Source organism: Zootoca vivipara, chromosome 6 (genome assembly GCF_963506605.1).
Source record: "Zootoca vivipara chromosome 6, rZooViv1.1, whole genome shotgun sequence".
NCBI lineage: Eukaryota > Metazoa > Chordata > Lepidosauria > Squamata > Lacertidae > Zootoca > Zootoca vivipara.
Window position 1 is genome coordinate 38,472,025 of NC_083281.1, and position 16,113 is coordinate 38,488,137.

Below are 16,113 nucleotides of genomic sequence, written 5' to 3' on the forward strand. Positions count from 1 at the left end.
GATATTACTAAACAATATATCCTCCTCTGCCACCCTGAACATTCCCACATCTTCCCTGAGAAGTAGTACGTCAGGATGGCCCTTCCCTACCTACTTCACATGGATGCTGCTGCAATTATGATGGTGCAATGCACAGATATCATAGGGACTATATGAAATTACAATGAAAACGAGACTTGATATGACCAATGGTTCGATCTCGTGTCTACAGTAGTTTCAGAATCAGAAGCAATGGGTTCATCCCCAGGTTTCAGCCCAAAAAGAGGCAGGGGAGAATTGGAAGCAATAACAAGAGTACCCGAGAGCCTGTGCAGAGTGAGCCTAGGAAGCTGCTGAGACAGAGAGCATTGGTCCATCTAGCTCGGTACTGTTTACAATGATTGAGAGCAACTCTCAAGGATTTCAGATAGGGGTCACTCCCAGTCCACCCTGCAGATGTTGGGGATTAAACATGGGGCCTCCTGTACGCAAGGCTGATGCTCTCCCACAGAGCTATGGCCCTTCTCTGTGCTTCTTCCTTATCACACCACAACCACAATGAAAAATAACGCACCACCCAGGCTTGCTCCAAATAAGCCATCGGATGCTGCATGAATACAGTAGACACCTTTCCACCCATGATGTCTCAGGTCACTAAGCAACGGTCCGCCACATTCCATGTTCTGCCTTTGATGGTGTTCCACAAGGCTTAGTGAGTTAATTGTTTGGAATGCAGCAGAGTCCTCTGGGTGTAGTGCACGAGTATCAGTGCATGAGGTAAGCACTTCAGCGCTCTTCCAGGACCAAGCATATCTGGGAGAACTTTCATGCGCAGCTGCAGTAAAGTTCTGACAGTTTATTAAAAGCCCCAATGAGCCTGTGAAAAATGGCCTCCTCCTGAGCATGCTCCCTAATATCTGCAACTATTATAGAATACGTTTGTTCAGGTTCAGAGGCAGCCAGACTCTGGACATGAGTTGCTGGGGGCATAGTAAGGCAAGCATCTGGTTGGCCACTGTGGAAAGGAGGTGTTGGGCTACAGGGGCCAGGAGAGGGGAATCTTTTGTGTCTCAATGCCACATTACTTCCTGGTCAACTGACTGGCGACCATGTGCCAACTGAGAAAGGTGCAGGGCAAGGGAAGCTGTGGTGCGTTGCTGTTTTAAGGCGCTCCAGGTGTCTTAAGGCAGCGGATCCTGGCATAGCTAGCTTCCCTTGTCTTTTCCAACAGATTCACAGTCTCTTCCAATGCTTGTAAGTGCTCTGCCCACCTCCCCCTTCAGCTACTGCAGAGAGCCCGGGATCTTCCAAATATTGCTGACAACAGATAATAAATCCAGCAGGTTTTTCATTATGTTCTTAAACTTCCTTATCCAAGCCTCACTCATCCTGGATTGTGTCTGCACATCCATTTAGTCTGCAATCCCACTACTGGTTTGGGAAGCAGTGTAAACAAGACATTAGCCATACCTATCCTGTGCTGTCTCCTGAATTTGAGGTGGTATGCCTCTGAATACCCGCTGCTGAGAATCACAAGTGGAAAGAGTGCTCCTACACACAAGTCCTGCTTGCAAACTTCTCAGAGGCAGCTGCTTGGCCAATGTGAGAACAGGATGCTGGACGAGATGGGCCTTTGTTCCTATCAGGGTCCTCAGTAGGGTGGTAGGGACAATCTCCCAGTTGCATCCAGTTTTGGGGACGAAATAGGTTATGTTCTTTGCTAGTCATGTATCCAATTGCGGCTCATTGTCCCACACAATGTCATGGCAAACACTGTGAATTGAGCTGGCTCTGATACACATAGGTTTTGTCCCTGTTATCTGTGTTCCCTGCCTTGGTTTCACTCCATTTACAATGCTAGAATGTGATGAAATCTTGAGCTTTTAAAGGCATGATAGAAATAAGTTGCTTGTTGTTGTTGTTGTTGTTGTTTAGTCGTTTAGTCATGTCTGACTCTTCATGACCCCATAGACCAGAGCACGCCAGATTGGCAATAGCTCACCATGATCTCAGATGAGGGGCTTCCTCAGAGCTACTCTCTAACAGCTTTTTAACTGGAGATGCCAGGGATTAAATTTGGTAACTTTTATGTGCAAGGCATGTGGCTCTACCACCAAGCTGTGGTCCAAGGGTGGGGAACCTGCAGCCCTCTGGAAGCTGTTGAACTACAATTTCCATCATCCTTGACTAATGTGAATTGGGCTGATGTCCAACTACAGGGCCAAAGGCTTCTAGGTTGTGAAGACACTGTACATGGCTACCCTCAAAGAATCCTGGGAACTGTAGTTTACCCCCACAAAGCTACTTCCCAGCACTCTTAAAATACTTCAGTTCCCATGATTCTTCGGGCAAAGTCATGTGCTTTAAGGTATGCTGTATGTGCAGCTCCCCTCTTGCTCTAGTCCCTCCCATGACGAGTAAAACAGTTGAAGCAGGCCCTCTAGTCCAGTTTTTACTACTTTGGGGACTGATCCTGACACCTTTTGTTTGCGAAATATGTTCTCCACCCCTGAACTATAGCTCCTTCTTAATAAAAAGCAAGCTAGTTGAGCAGGCTTACCTGGAGTCTTGGTGCGGCAAGACCAAGTGCAAATGTTTTGCAGAAACCTGAAGTCCAGTTTCACAGCATATCTTTGCTCCTTTTGAAGATCTGCTAAAAGCCAGGAGACCGAGATCATAGAGTCATACTCCTAGAAGGAACCAAAAGAGAGATCATTATGTTGCAAAACTGAACTGTAAGATGTTCTCAGAGGCGAGAGATCCTGTTGGGTCTTGTATTGACATCCCAAGATACACCATGGTTGGCTACAAGAGAAAGAGCTGCCTGCCTCAGTAGTGTTCACAAAACATGAATCAAAGGCAATTTTTTAATATCTGTGTGAGCTGTTACCCAACAGGGAGAGGCTGTCGTGGGTTCACTCAGAAAGTAATGGAATTACTTTTTTTAAAGGAATTCCATTTCTAGAAACATAAGGGAACACTGGGGTTGTTTATTCATGGAGCTTTCCCCGAGCCAGACTTTAGATTCCAGTGAGATTCAGAAGACAGAGCGAGTTCTGGGAAAGCAGCACAGGGGAATAGTTTTCTTCCTAAATTGGCATTCCCAGTGGCATTATTAAAAAAAAAAGAACCAAATGAGCCCTTGAACACCAAATATTAGAATAGAATCAGACCAGTCTATTTACATGGAAGAATGAGAGCCTAATTCTATTTTACTTAGTCATTGCAATTATTTGATATTTTGCTCTTCAGTGCAAGGACTTCCAGAGCAGCTTGCAACAATTAGGGCTTATGTCTCCTTTAAGCTCTGATTCTCCTCTGTATCGAACTTTGATGCTCCAAGGCCATTCACATGAAGTAGTGGAAGAAAAGGGAGAGACCTGGGATTAATGAAGGCTGCTTCACACATTACGAATTCTGCTGCAAGCAGATGCAACATGCGCCCAAAATATTGTTCTGTACAGGAGGATTCTCTTTCCATTCTTGCTTGTAATGATGACAGATACCTAAACATACTGTTATGGCTGCTAAATGATCTGCCTGTTCTTAGGTCAATTTACTAGTTAATAACCTAGGACGCTTGGTAGATGTTTCCTAAGTAGGAGTTAATACTTAGGAAACAGTTGGAGATTTCTGTTCTCCAGTTACCCAGTGCTGCAGTTTTTCAGACACTTGACTTAATGATCTTATGCCTCTTCCCTTTAAATGGTAATGTATAGTCCTGGTACATCTGGGGCCCCTCCTGCTCATTTCTGCTGAGTGGGGCATCGGGCTTCTCTGTCGGCTGCAAAGTCCTGCTCTGACGCACCACTGCAGCTACCAGATCTTGGGAGGGAGTCCTCAGTGGCACAATGGGTCAGTGCATCTGGCTGTTAACCAAAAAGGTTGGTGGTTCAAGCCCATCCAGGGACGGCTGTGGGCAGGATACTTGCATTGCAGTAGGTTGGACTAGATGACCCTCGGGGTCCCTTCCAACTCTACAGTTCAACTGAGTCTAAACACCCCAGCTGAGGGGAAATGCTTGATTCATTATTTGTTTATTAAATTTGTATCCCATACTTCCTCCCAAAAGAGCCCAGGGGGCAGCAAACATCAAAATATTAAAGCAATACAATTTGCAATAAAATATAAACATATTCAGAACATTTAAACCACAATGGCATTGCTTTTCCAGGGTCTTGGGCCTTCCTCACCACTGCTACCCTTCAATGGATGATATATCAAGAACTGAATCTTGGCCCTTTTGCATTAGAAACATGTTATGCACCAGTGGACTATGGGCTTTTTGTTTTTCTTTCTTTTCATACATTTATATTTTACCTTTATTCCATAATGGAACCCAAGGTAGCGTATATTACCAGATCCTAACCTGCTTAGCTTCAGCAAGAGTGGGTGGGGGCCCTATGTGCTTTTAGACCAATATAGTTTCGCTGAATGACTATAAGCAGCCAGTCCAGGGCATAAACAACTTATCTGCTCCAAGCCTGACTGCAGTCACAGTAGAGGCAGCAGCTCTCACCTTTCAGCAATGCATTTGGCCTAAATCATTATCTGGAACAGGTCATACTTGATGCTCCATTCCTGACTATCCTTAACTGCACGCTTTGATAGCTGATGCTCTGTGAAAGACCTGGAGTGTGCAGAAGGAAATGGCTGCATTTCCTTCAAGGAGCTGTAGAAGTGGACATCAATCTTCATTAATTCTGACACAAGGGGGCCTTCTTTCCACTTCCTCATTGGAGGGAATATAATCTCCCCCTCCAACATTCACCGCTCCTCTCTGGCTGCTGTCCGCTGCTAAACACAAGATCTCTTTGGACATTTGGGAAGCTTGTTTTACAGGGATGATGCATTGCAATAATTATCATCAGCTTAGAATAAATGTGCTCCATTTTGGAGGCCTAAAACAGCAGACCAGCGCTGAGGCATAAAAGGCACGGCAGCTGCTTGCTGTAGGTTTTCAATGATTGCACAATTAAGCCCAAAGACCAGCTCATCTGAGGTACTAATGTGCTGACAACATGTGTTGAACAACTGGAACACAGCTTCAGTGTCACACTTCTTGAATTAGAGCAAATTTCTGGGTCAGATGGGGCAAGCAACTCAATTCAGTTTCCATTCGAAAGCGAACTACCTAATTTGAACTTTGCAAAACAATACACTGACTAAAACATAGCCATCCTTCTTGGAATTGCAGGGGGGTTCTCCAGTGAAATGACGCGCACAAAAATGCACATATTAGGGGAAAGTGAGCATAAGTGAACAGCTTACTGAAAATAACATAGAAAATTCATTAGGTAAAGGGGCCCCTGACCATTAGGTCCAGTCGTGTCCGACTCTGGGGTTGCGGCACTCATCTCGCTCTATAGGCCGAGGGAGCCGGCACTTGTCCACAGACAGCTTCCGGGTCATGTGGCCAGCATGACAAAGCTGCTTCTGGCGAATCAGAGCAGCGCACGGAAACGCCGTTTACCTTCCCGCCGGAGCGGTCCCTATTTATCTACTTGCACTTTGATGTGCTTTCGAACTGCTAGGTGGGCAGGAGCTGGGACCGAGAAACGGGAGCTCACCCCATTGCAGGGATTCAAACCGACGACCTTCTGATCAGCAAGCCCTAGACTCTGTGGTTTAACCCACAGCGCCATTATATTAGGGGAAATGTGTATATTAGGATAAATTTGCACTAAAATGCTGGTGAATTTTCATGAGGACATTTTTTTAAAAAATAGACTGCTTTGGAAATGTTGAGAACTGAATTTAAGATTGGAAAAATGAGAAACCGAGAAAAAGCAAAACTAAAATTGACACATTCACATATTCACTCATACCCTCCCAATTACAAACTTAATCAGTTAAGCAACCTTTCCCTCTGCCCAGGGAAACATGGGAACTGTTGTTCTGAAAAAGGGGGTTATTGTCTTTAGCAGATCAAGCTTCACCCAACTACAATTCCCTGAATTCTTTTGGGAAGCGAAGGCAGTCAAAGTTGTAAAAAATCAACCAACATCCATAGTATGTAGTTATGGTTTCTGTCTCCCTGGAAACTTGCCTGAGGCTTTTCTGAAGCTGCTTCTGAGATGTTCATTTGCAAACTTTCAGTAGGCACTATTAAGCAGATCTTCAAGCTGCATACTTTACTGCTCATGAAGTGAGGTGAGGAAGTCACCTCAGGTGGCAGATCTGCGAATGAGGAGCATGAAGCTCACCACTGCCATCTCCTATGTGGGTGTGCCCTGCTTCCTCTTGCTGCTACACCCCACTGTTGCCACACCCATACCCCACTACTGCTGCCCCCCCATATGGTAGCAGCAAAGGGCGCCTGTGGAGAAGGAGATGGTGGCAGTGGGGCATTTTGGCTCCAGCAGCAAAATGTCCCAGGCCAGTCCTGATTCACATACTAACACATACTTCAGTACATTAGTGTTTTTGAGTTGTATGTCTTACAAATCTAACCTCAGCTCATAGGTTAAGAACAGGGCTAGAGATCCCGTGCTCTTCAGATTCTTCTGAACTTCAACTCCCATCAGCTCCGACCAACATGGACAACTGTCAGGGATGAAGGAAGCTATAGTCCAATAACATCTAGAAGGCCACATAAGATTATTATTCCTGGATTGGAATCTTAATAAAGGCAAACATCATGCCCAGTTTGTCATGTTACAGGCAGGCATGGTGGCAGAAGTGTAAATACACAATAGCAGCAATCATGTTTTAGAGAGCATGAGGTCCCCGTTACTAATCCAGTAAGTTCGAAGTTATCTGCATCTCTAGTGTGGCAATTCCTAAATGCTGGCTAAATGGAGGCTGGTGCAATTAATGCTCCTCGCTGGTCCGGGAGTCTATTTAGAGCTGTAAAAGGAAAATGGAAGAGGAAGGAAATCAAAACAAGCAGCCAGGTCTCTCTCTTTGCAGTATTCTCTCTCCTTTATGTACAAGGTTGCAGATTTAAGTCAGAATGTTGAGGGGAGCGTTCCTATCTACCAGATGAGTACAACAGTGAAAGAGGATGCCAAGGGCATGATTGCAAACACCTACCCACCTATCCATTCTTAAGGAAATCAGCCCTGAGTGCTCACTGGAAGGACAGATCCTGAAGCTGAGGCTCCAACACTTTGGCCACCTCATGAGAAGAGAAGACTCCCTGGAAAAGACCCTGATGCTGGGAAAGATTGAGGGCACAAGGAGAAGGGACGATAGAAGATGAGGTGGTTGGACAGTGTTCTCGAAGCTACTAACATGAGTTTGACCAAACTGCATGAGGCAGTGGAAGACAGGAGGGCCTGGCATGCTCTGGTCCATGGGGTCACGAAGAGTCGGACATGACTAAACAACAACACCCACCTATCTAGGTGATTCTGCAGGGAAGCTTTTTGCTTCTAGAAGATAGTTTGAACATGGAAGTTAAGCTAGTAACTTTTATGGACATAATTGCAGAGTAGAAACTCTTTGCAGGGCAGAAACTTATTCCTCAGCTGCCTTGATGGTCAGGGTAGTGAAGCTGCTGCCTTGGATGCTTGCTTTGATAGTGGGTGTTCTGCTAGAAAACTTTTGATGTCGTTTTATGATTCTTACAGTTGCTAACTGGAGGCCCTGTGCAACCACCTCATTAGTGTTCAGAGCCTCCAGCTAGCAGTTCTGTGGAGGTTTCACTTGTGTGAACTTGTAATTTCATAAGGTGGCTCCTTATGCAGGCTTTTCAGTGTTAATTTCATACAAGCTGAAGTGTTCAGTAGTTTCCATGGAGAGGTGCCAATGCAAAGAAATGGTGCTACTCCACCATAAGATTAGTGACTGCTCTCTTCAGTTATCATCACTTGGTACTGAGTTTCTTGGAGATACAAATGGCATTCTTGGTTGTGGCTCCCATTCAGGCTGTTCATCATTCCAAGAGATTTCCAGACTGCTTTGCTTTATTACTGCGGCAAACCATTTAAATTTAAAGGTTTTTTTGGGGGGGGGCTCCTTTTTAAAAAATGCCTGCACTTGGTTTCTCATCTTACAGCGCAATCATTGTTTATTGGGAAGTTGAGCCCCAATAATTTCTAAGCAGTTTTAGTAAATCTTCTTTGGATTGCAGCTTTAAGTAATATTTCTTGCTCTTGATGACCTTTGGTGTCTTCAGTATTTTTAACGAACAATTGTTTTCTCTTTTGTCTCTTATGAACTTTACATCACTTTAGGCTTGTTTGTGGTTTGTTTACGTAGATAAATATATTTAAAACCACTAAGCTTGGTGAGGAGCCAAGGTCATTGTACACTGCTTTGATCTAGACAGATGAGCTCTGGCAAAGGAGTTTTTTTATATAATTGTTTGGGGGAAAACACAATGCGGGGCCAAATGTTTTGTAGTGCTTTGGATGAAACTGGGGCAAAGTAAATGTGGAGTCAATAAATCCAATTTCAAACCAGCAGAGAAATGAGCTCCATGTTGAACTGGCAGGCTTTTGCTCAGAGCGGGAATCTTGGCAAGTACACGGACCTGGTGTCAAAAAGTTCATGTAAACAAGCTACTTTTCAGACTCAAACACCCCCCCCCCCCAGTTTATTGTCACTTCCCTCGGTGAAACTTGCAAAAGGCCATTTCCTAGATCAAAATACCTTCACCATTCCATCTTGTAAACTTCATTACTATTACAGTACTCTTATTATTTTTCTCCTCCCTCTTCAGGATTTTTTTTTTTTTTTTGCTTTCAGAGACCTACAAACCTTTCTTCCTGTTTGCTGCCACCTCCCCCAACCACTGTAATTTCGAGATCCATTGAAATACCAGACAGACTGAAGCATTAATAGGAGGGTAAAGCTGCCAGGTGCATATTTTGGCCAGCCAAACAATGCATGCCAAACCGCAGGTATTTTATGAGACGTTTCCTGTTATGAAGACATTTTTTTCCTGTAGCGATTCTTTGTTACAGCACCCCCCTCCCCCATCACTCACTTTCTCCACTGTTTCCAGCTCTCCTTTCCCTCTCCCTACGGGCACTTTTGCCTCATAGAGCTGTGTCATGCTACAAAACATTATTATTTTCTTAGCATCACAAAAGGCAAGGTCTTTTGAAAATAATAAGAAAAGCACCATTCATTGCAAACAAGGGTATAAAAGCAAGCACCATTCAGTTCTGAAAACTAAAACCAATCAACACACACACAGACCACACAACCCAGCCAGTTGTGAAGTTTCAAGGGCTCAAGCAGCCATATTATGGCATGAGCCTAATTCCTAAGATACAAGAGGTGGAGCGGGAATCTGACAAGCCGGGTTGGTTCAAGACACTTTGCTGCCTGAGGCAAAGGGAAAGATTGCTCATTCAGGGTAGTATGGCCGTAGACGAGGCAAAGGGCAAGACTGATTTCCTCACCCCAATTTTGGCCACAGTAGCAGCTGAATCTTACTTCAATACTGGCAATAGGGCAGTATCCTCCTCTCCATGTGAGGGCAGCAAGCTAGCTTAGGGAGCCACAAACCAGGCTACATGGAACATACAGCTCTGTTTTCCAATATGTACCATCATCATCATCATTCCCTGCCTGTCACTGCTACCCCCCACCTACCAGCTGCCTCACTCTGGGCCGGCCCAGGTGATGGGTATATAGATACAAGAGCTGGATGGCACTTGCATTTATACCAGGCCTGGCCAATGCAGAAGATTTGGCAGCTGCAAGGTTTGCTATTGCATATCCCAGCACAGGGATAACAACCCAGGACCCATGGGCACTACTTGTGCCCGTAAAGCCTTTCACAGGTAACTTTCAAAAGAATATAGATTTTTTTTTAAAAGGTACAACAAATCAATACAGCTACTGCTCTGGAAAGCAACTGAAAGCAATTCTTTTATGGGTTTAGTGTTTTATATACACACATGTATGAGACAAGCCTACCAATTTGTTCTCAGACCGATGTGGAAAAATTTCTTTTCCTGAAGCCATACATCCAGGAAACATTTTTTTTTAAAACCAAACATTCTTTTTCATCAAATAAAAAAGTGTCCCTTCCAATTGCTCCGAAACTACATACAAAGAGGAGGGGAAAACTTTTGAAAGCCAGGAAAAATAAGAAGGAAATAATGAGAAAGGACGGAATTCTGATGGGATGGGAGAATAGAGTGGCTTCAGCACCTGTGGTGTTCAGGCCCTGCTTGTGAGCTGACCATAGGTGTCTGGTTGGTCATTTTATGTCAAAATAATATTGCAGACAATAGGTTACAGTGGTACCTTGGTTCTCGAAAGGCTTAGTTGTCGAACAAATCAGCCCCCGAACGCTGCAAACCCGGTAGTACTGGTAAGTGTTCTGGTTTGCAAACGTTTTTCAGAAGGTGAATGTCCGACGTAGCTTCTGCTTGAGTCTTAGCTGCCAAGTATCCCGTTTTTCGTGGGAAATTCCTGGATTTTAATCCGTTTCCCGCTGTTCTCCCGAATGGAGAAAAATCCCGGAAATCCCATGGATTTCCTGCCTGCCAGGGAGCCTCCATTTTGGGTGCTGCTCTGCCAATGTGTGGGCACCAGAAATAGGGCAGAGTGGCACCGGAAGTCGCTTCTACGCATGCCCGGAGGCCATCTTGGTGGTGGCCGCATGTCGGCGGCTGTAACCAAGATGGCCGTCGCCATGCAGCCACCACCAAGATGGCCGCCGGGCATGCATAGAAGCGACCTCCGGTGCCGCTCTGCCCTATTTCCAGTGCCCACACATGGGCAGAGCGGCTCCTGGAAGTTGCTTCTTCGCAACTTCCGGTGCTACCCCGCTGCTGATCCCGCATTTTTCAGCGGGAGACTTGGCAGGTATGACTTGAGTGCAGGAAGCTCCTGCAGCCAATCAGAAGCTGCGCCTTCATTTTCAAATGGTTTCCCGACTCCCAGAATAGATTAAGTTCAAGAACCAAGGTTCCACTGTACTAAAATAAACAATATAGTACAATGTATTAAAAACTATATTAAAATAAACAAACCAATATAAAACAATCAATCCATTCTAAAGATCACCTGGGTGGGGGGAATACATAAGTGAATCGAGTATCCCCATTACACACTTTGGAAATAATTCATTTGTAAATGCCAAACTTATAAGATCAATTACAACAACAGATTTGCAAAGTTGTTAACAACCTCGGAGAGAGTCAATGAGATGATATCTAAATAAAGAAAATCTGGGTATTAGGATAACATACCTCTAAAAATAGAGAGAAATGAGCAGAACCATTTTGCTATAGAAACCATGACACAGCTTTTAAAAGTTGTGCCATCTCCCCCCCATTTTCTTAAATTTTAGTCCCCCAAAATAGGGTGCATCTTATCAATGGGGGCGTCTAATACATGGAAAAATACAGTAAGTAACAGTGAAGTCCCGTACAGATTTTGAAGCCATTTGTACAGATGCCAATAGGTCTTCCAACTGTTGGAAGGTGAAGGGTTTTCCTCTGAATGTGTTCCGTACAGAGTATAAACATTTCCCCTCCTATCCCTTATACTGACTATATTTAGATGGATCACAAAACTATGGATGGTCTATGAATGTGAGTAAAGGAAAACTATCTGGAATTAGTTTCCAAACCCAGAATTCCTATACTTTAAGTGAGGATCAAGAAAGGGATTTCTTAACCCAAGGGTATACTCTTTCAAGGCAAACAGAAATGAAAAAACCCTGGTAGTGGTACAGTGGTACCTCGGGTTACAGACACTTCATGTTACAGACACTTGAGGTTACAGACTCCACTAACCCAGAAATAGTACCTCGGGTTAAGAACTTTGCTTCAGGATGAGAACAGAAATCGCACGGCGGCAGCGGGAGGCCCCATTAGCTAAAAATGGTATCTCAGGTTAAGAACAGTTTCAGGTTAAGAACGGACCTCCAGAACAAATTAAGTTCTTAACCCGAGGTACCACTGTATAGTGTGTACACAGCTCTACTGCAACACAATTTATCCAACTGGTTAAAGCTTTGCTTACTAAATTTATGAGTCTTGCTTAAAATAGGCAACCCAGCATGCTCCAGATAGAGCTGTGTTTTCTTAGGTTCAGGGTGATCTGTTGAATAAAGATTATTATAAAAATTAGCAAACGTTTGACAAGTGTCCTCAGACTTGTAACATAACTCCCCACTGATATTCTGAAATTGTGTGACTTGGTTCCTAGCTTGTTTCTTGCATAAACATCTAGCAAACAGCCTAGAGCTTGTATTGTGTGGCAATGTCCCTCCTTCCCATGTAAAAAGACTCATGACGCAGTAATTAAGATTTAATTGGGTGGTTAAGGCCACAACTTTATTAATATGCATGTTGAGCGGAATTGGCTTAGGCGTTGGAACCTATCAGAATAAATCCGACTCCAACCCGTGTGTTGAAGTCCGTGAGAAGTTAACCACCAGAAAGGAGCCCCATGATGTAGATCTACTAGAACTCCTCCTGTGGCCACCGAAGGGGCGTGCCCTACGGCCCAGGCAACTCCAGGCTCAGGACTAAGCCTCGCCCCCGGAATCCTTTAACGGAATTACTTCTCCAAATTTGGGCAGTTGATGACGTAACATGCCCCTCCTCCATCTAATTGTTATGCAAATTTCCGAACGCCTAACCGCCTAACCTAAGTTGTGACAACATGCTACGAGGTAGGCGAAAAACCCATCATGGCTAGCCCAGTATGGGAAAAGTCCTACCAGGCCCCCGACTAACCAGGCAACCAACTCTCGTCCATAGCAGTGCCCCCTAACCTCTTTTTAAGGGGGGGTGGGCGGGTGAATTTGTTCGCTCCGGCGAACAGGGATAAAAGAAGGGCGAGTTCCCGCCTGCGGGCTGATTTAAAACGGGTTGGCCCTGCCCACTCTGTCCCTATTGGACTGCTGGGGGGGTGACGCAGGCGGGAACCTACTATTGCGTAGGGGCTGAACCTGCAGCCCCTACGCAATTGGTATCGTCGGGAAGCCCACAACCCCACCTCCGGCGCAGGCGCGGAAGTGGCTTTGTTGAATTCATAACAGGACCTGTTAAGATAGACCAGGGATTTTTGAATTGCATGAAAATCTACCAGCCAGTTCACTTCTCTTACCTGTTAATTTGTGGTATATTTTAGCACTGCCAGTTCATTTGTGTTCCTCTCCAATACTAGACAACAGTTGCTTATTAAACTGGGGGGGGGGAACTAATCAAGGTATTTCCCCAATTGCTCTAGTTTGCCATTGTGAGAAAGGATGCTGGACTATCAGCAGGGCTTTTAAAATGTTATTTCTGTCATAACTAGTATTCAAGACAACTTAACAAAATACATTAAAACATGAGGATAACTCCTAAAACAGTAAAAAGGAAAAAGGCCAGCCTGAGGCCATGCGGTTCCTTGGTTGAAATCCAAAAGTCTTTGACAGGTCCACTAAACAGCATTGCCAAAACAGACCAAGATGATCTCTGGAGACGCCTGAGGAATTCTGGCCTTGTAAATTCTGATACACATTGACCTGATCTTCACTCAACTCAGGTTAATGTGTGGACTGCAGTTCAGTTATCCACCACACTTCCATAATATTCTGATGCAATTTATAGCTAAAAGAACTGATCAAAATAAATTTACAGTGTGCTGTGAGTTGAAGGAGAATTACATGAAAATGATGGATTGGTGGTACTTAACACCTGTAAAATTAGCAAAGACGTATAGAACTGCTTTAAATGTTTGTTGGAAATGCAAGGAGAAAGAAGGCGCATTTTACCGTGCAAGATTACAAAAGCATTCTAGGAAATGATTTACAATGAGTTGAAAAAAATGTTTAAAAATAATGTTTGTGGAAAAAACCAGAGGCTTTATTACTAGGCATTTTAGGAGCACAGAGGAGCAGGAAGACTATTTATGTATGCAACAACAGAAGCACGAATACTAATGGCCCAGAGATGGAAAGAAGACAGAGTACCAACCAGAGAAGAATAGCTGATGAAGATGATGGACTACGCCGAAATGGCGAAACTGACCGGGAAAATCAGAAGCCAGGAAGAAGGAATGGGAAAAATTCATAATGTATTTAAGAGAACACTGTAAACAACTAAAAACTTTGACAGGATTTGAGTAATGCTTGTAATGTACCAACCAACCCCCCCCCCCCCAAAAAAAAACTATGGTAAAAATGGATTTTAAAAATAAATAAATAAATAAAATAAGGGAAGCAGTTGAAAAAATATTGATAATGGTAACCATGGAAGGGGGGGGGGGTGTCGGAGGATTCAGGGAATCTTAAATGACGATGTTGGTGTTTAATGTTTGAATTTAAATTTGTTAATAAAAATATATTTAAAAATAGAATTGATCAAAATATGCATGGGCGAGGAATACCTATTAAGCTATGCATAAGATACATGGAGTTAAATGCAGTTTTTTGTATGCATATGTACTTGACAGGTTAATAAAAAAGGGGCTGCCTTGTTCAGAGTTGTGGCTGAACACATAGGAAACTCTCGTGGAACAGTGCTAAGAGTGATTTGCCCATCTTTGGCAGGCCCTCAGTTTAATTGCTGAGGTTTGGCTTTTTAATTCAACTCTGTTAGGTGGTCCATTCTTTTTGGTAAACAGCTGTTTCAGGTTAGAAGCCTGCCTGTAAGCAAGGGGAGGTGGCTCTCCTTCCTCCCCTGAGGGAAGTTCATTTTATAAGACTTGGTAAGTGTGAAGGCAACAGTGGAGTTTGACTTTTACATGGTGGGTTCGGGGAACGTGGCTGCACCAAGCCAAGAAAGAAGTCAGATATGCATTCATCTGCACCATCACATCTAGTACAAGTAGTAAAGAGTAAATTTTAAGGGAGGTATTTAGCACAAGGAGCATGTAAGTTGTTGGGGCTCCCCCCAGGGAATTCTTCCCGAGACCAAATCTACAAACGTTTAAGTAACAACACAAGGATCTTGGGGTTGGGGGATGATATTACTTATTCAACACGAGCAGCTTTTACTAATGAGTTTGTTGTAGCAGGTCTTTATTTGTTATTTATGAAGTGCCAAAAAATCGTGTCCAGACCCAAAAGTGTGTCCAGACCTACTACCTGAAGACCAATGCCTTGGAATGAAGATTCTGGGGAGAAATGAATAAGAGAAAATAAAAAGGGGACTGGTGATGCAATGTTGAGGAGGAGAAAGTAAGAGTGAAGAGTGGATAGAAGAAATCTTGTCCAATAAATCTTCAGCAAAAGCCCGTGAGGAAAAAAACAGGAGTGGGCTGAAGAAGCCAGTCTAGAAAAAAAGAGAGATGCTTACAAAATGAGGATGCAAAGTATGACTGAGGCAGAAAGCTGAAGCAGAAAGTGGGAGAAAGAAAAAGCCTGAAATGTGAGTAAGTAGGAGAATTATGAGGGCCCCTCCAGATTTATTGAGCATTCATTTTGACTTTTTTGCACAAATCTTATATGGAGGTTGGACTATAACTTTACCGAACTTTCATTCTGATTTGTTTGTGAAGCAGTCATATGGCAATAACCATTTATCCTGATTTACTTGTAGGTTGTTTACACAACTTCCCACCAATCATTCCTCCCATCTACACTTTTCACTACATTTTCCTGTCATTTTCCTAAATACAAGAAGTTTCTTTTTAAAGTGGATTTGTTTAGCTAGGGTGACAGAGTTCTTTAAACTACTTTAATTGCACGACAGAATCCCTTCCACGAGATACTGACAGTCTGGAGGTACCTTTAGTTTTATTGCCATATACGTTTTGAAGAGCAAATATAAGAATGGCCAAGAACCAAGATGGAAGGGAAGAAAGAGAGATGTGACTTGAGAAGAATAGTAAAGTGAGATAGACAGCATTGGAAAGAATGAGGAATTCTCAGAGTCCACAGAAGAAGAAGAGAACACAGATCAGAAAGGGAAAGTGAGCAAGCAGGTACCCCAGGGGAAAATGGCACTTGTTCACTTAAGCAATACCTCCTTCCTGTGAGATACAAAGCCTAGAAGAGGTAAAGGTGAGGCTGGGCTCGCTCTTTTGATAGGTCTCTGTGCAGGGTTTTTGCTGACTGGGTTTCCGACATGTTCTTTCTCAGCCTTACCTGGAGACAAGATGCCAAATATTAAACCCAGGATCTCCTATATGCATGAGAGATTATTTACCAACCCTCTTTCCCCAGGTGCAAGATCTTGTCTGGAAACTGAACCCAAATTAGACCAAATCACAGACCAACATACC

At 43.8% G+C, this 16,113-nt stretch overlaps 1 protein-coding gene across 4 annotated transcripts in view; it reads right to left on the reverse strand.

Annotated features, from left to right (window-relative positions):
• Nucleotides 1-16,113, reverse strand: part of COL8A2 (collagen type VIII alpha 2 chain) — a 109,641-nt gene that overhangs the window by 38,990 nt on the left and 54,538 nt on the right. For 2 of the 4 annotated variants that reach the window (XM_060275817.1, XM_035117430.2), the window contains one exon: nucleotides 2,540-2,669. The gene's annotated coding sequence lies outside the window, so the exon portion shown is untranslated. Of the gene's footprint in view, nucleotides 1-2,539; nucleotides 2,670-11,916; nucleotides 12,325-16,113 lie in introns of those variants that run through there. The other 2 variants (XM_060275818.1, XM_060275819.1) reach the window with 2 other exon arrangements.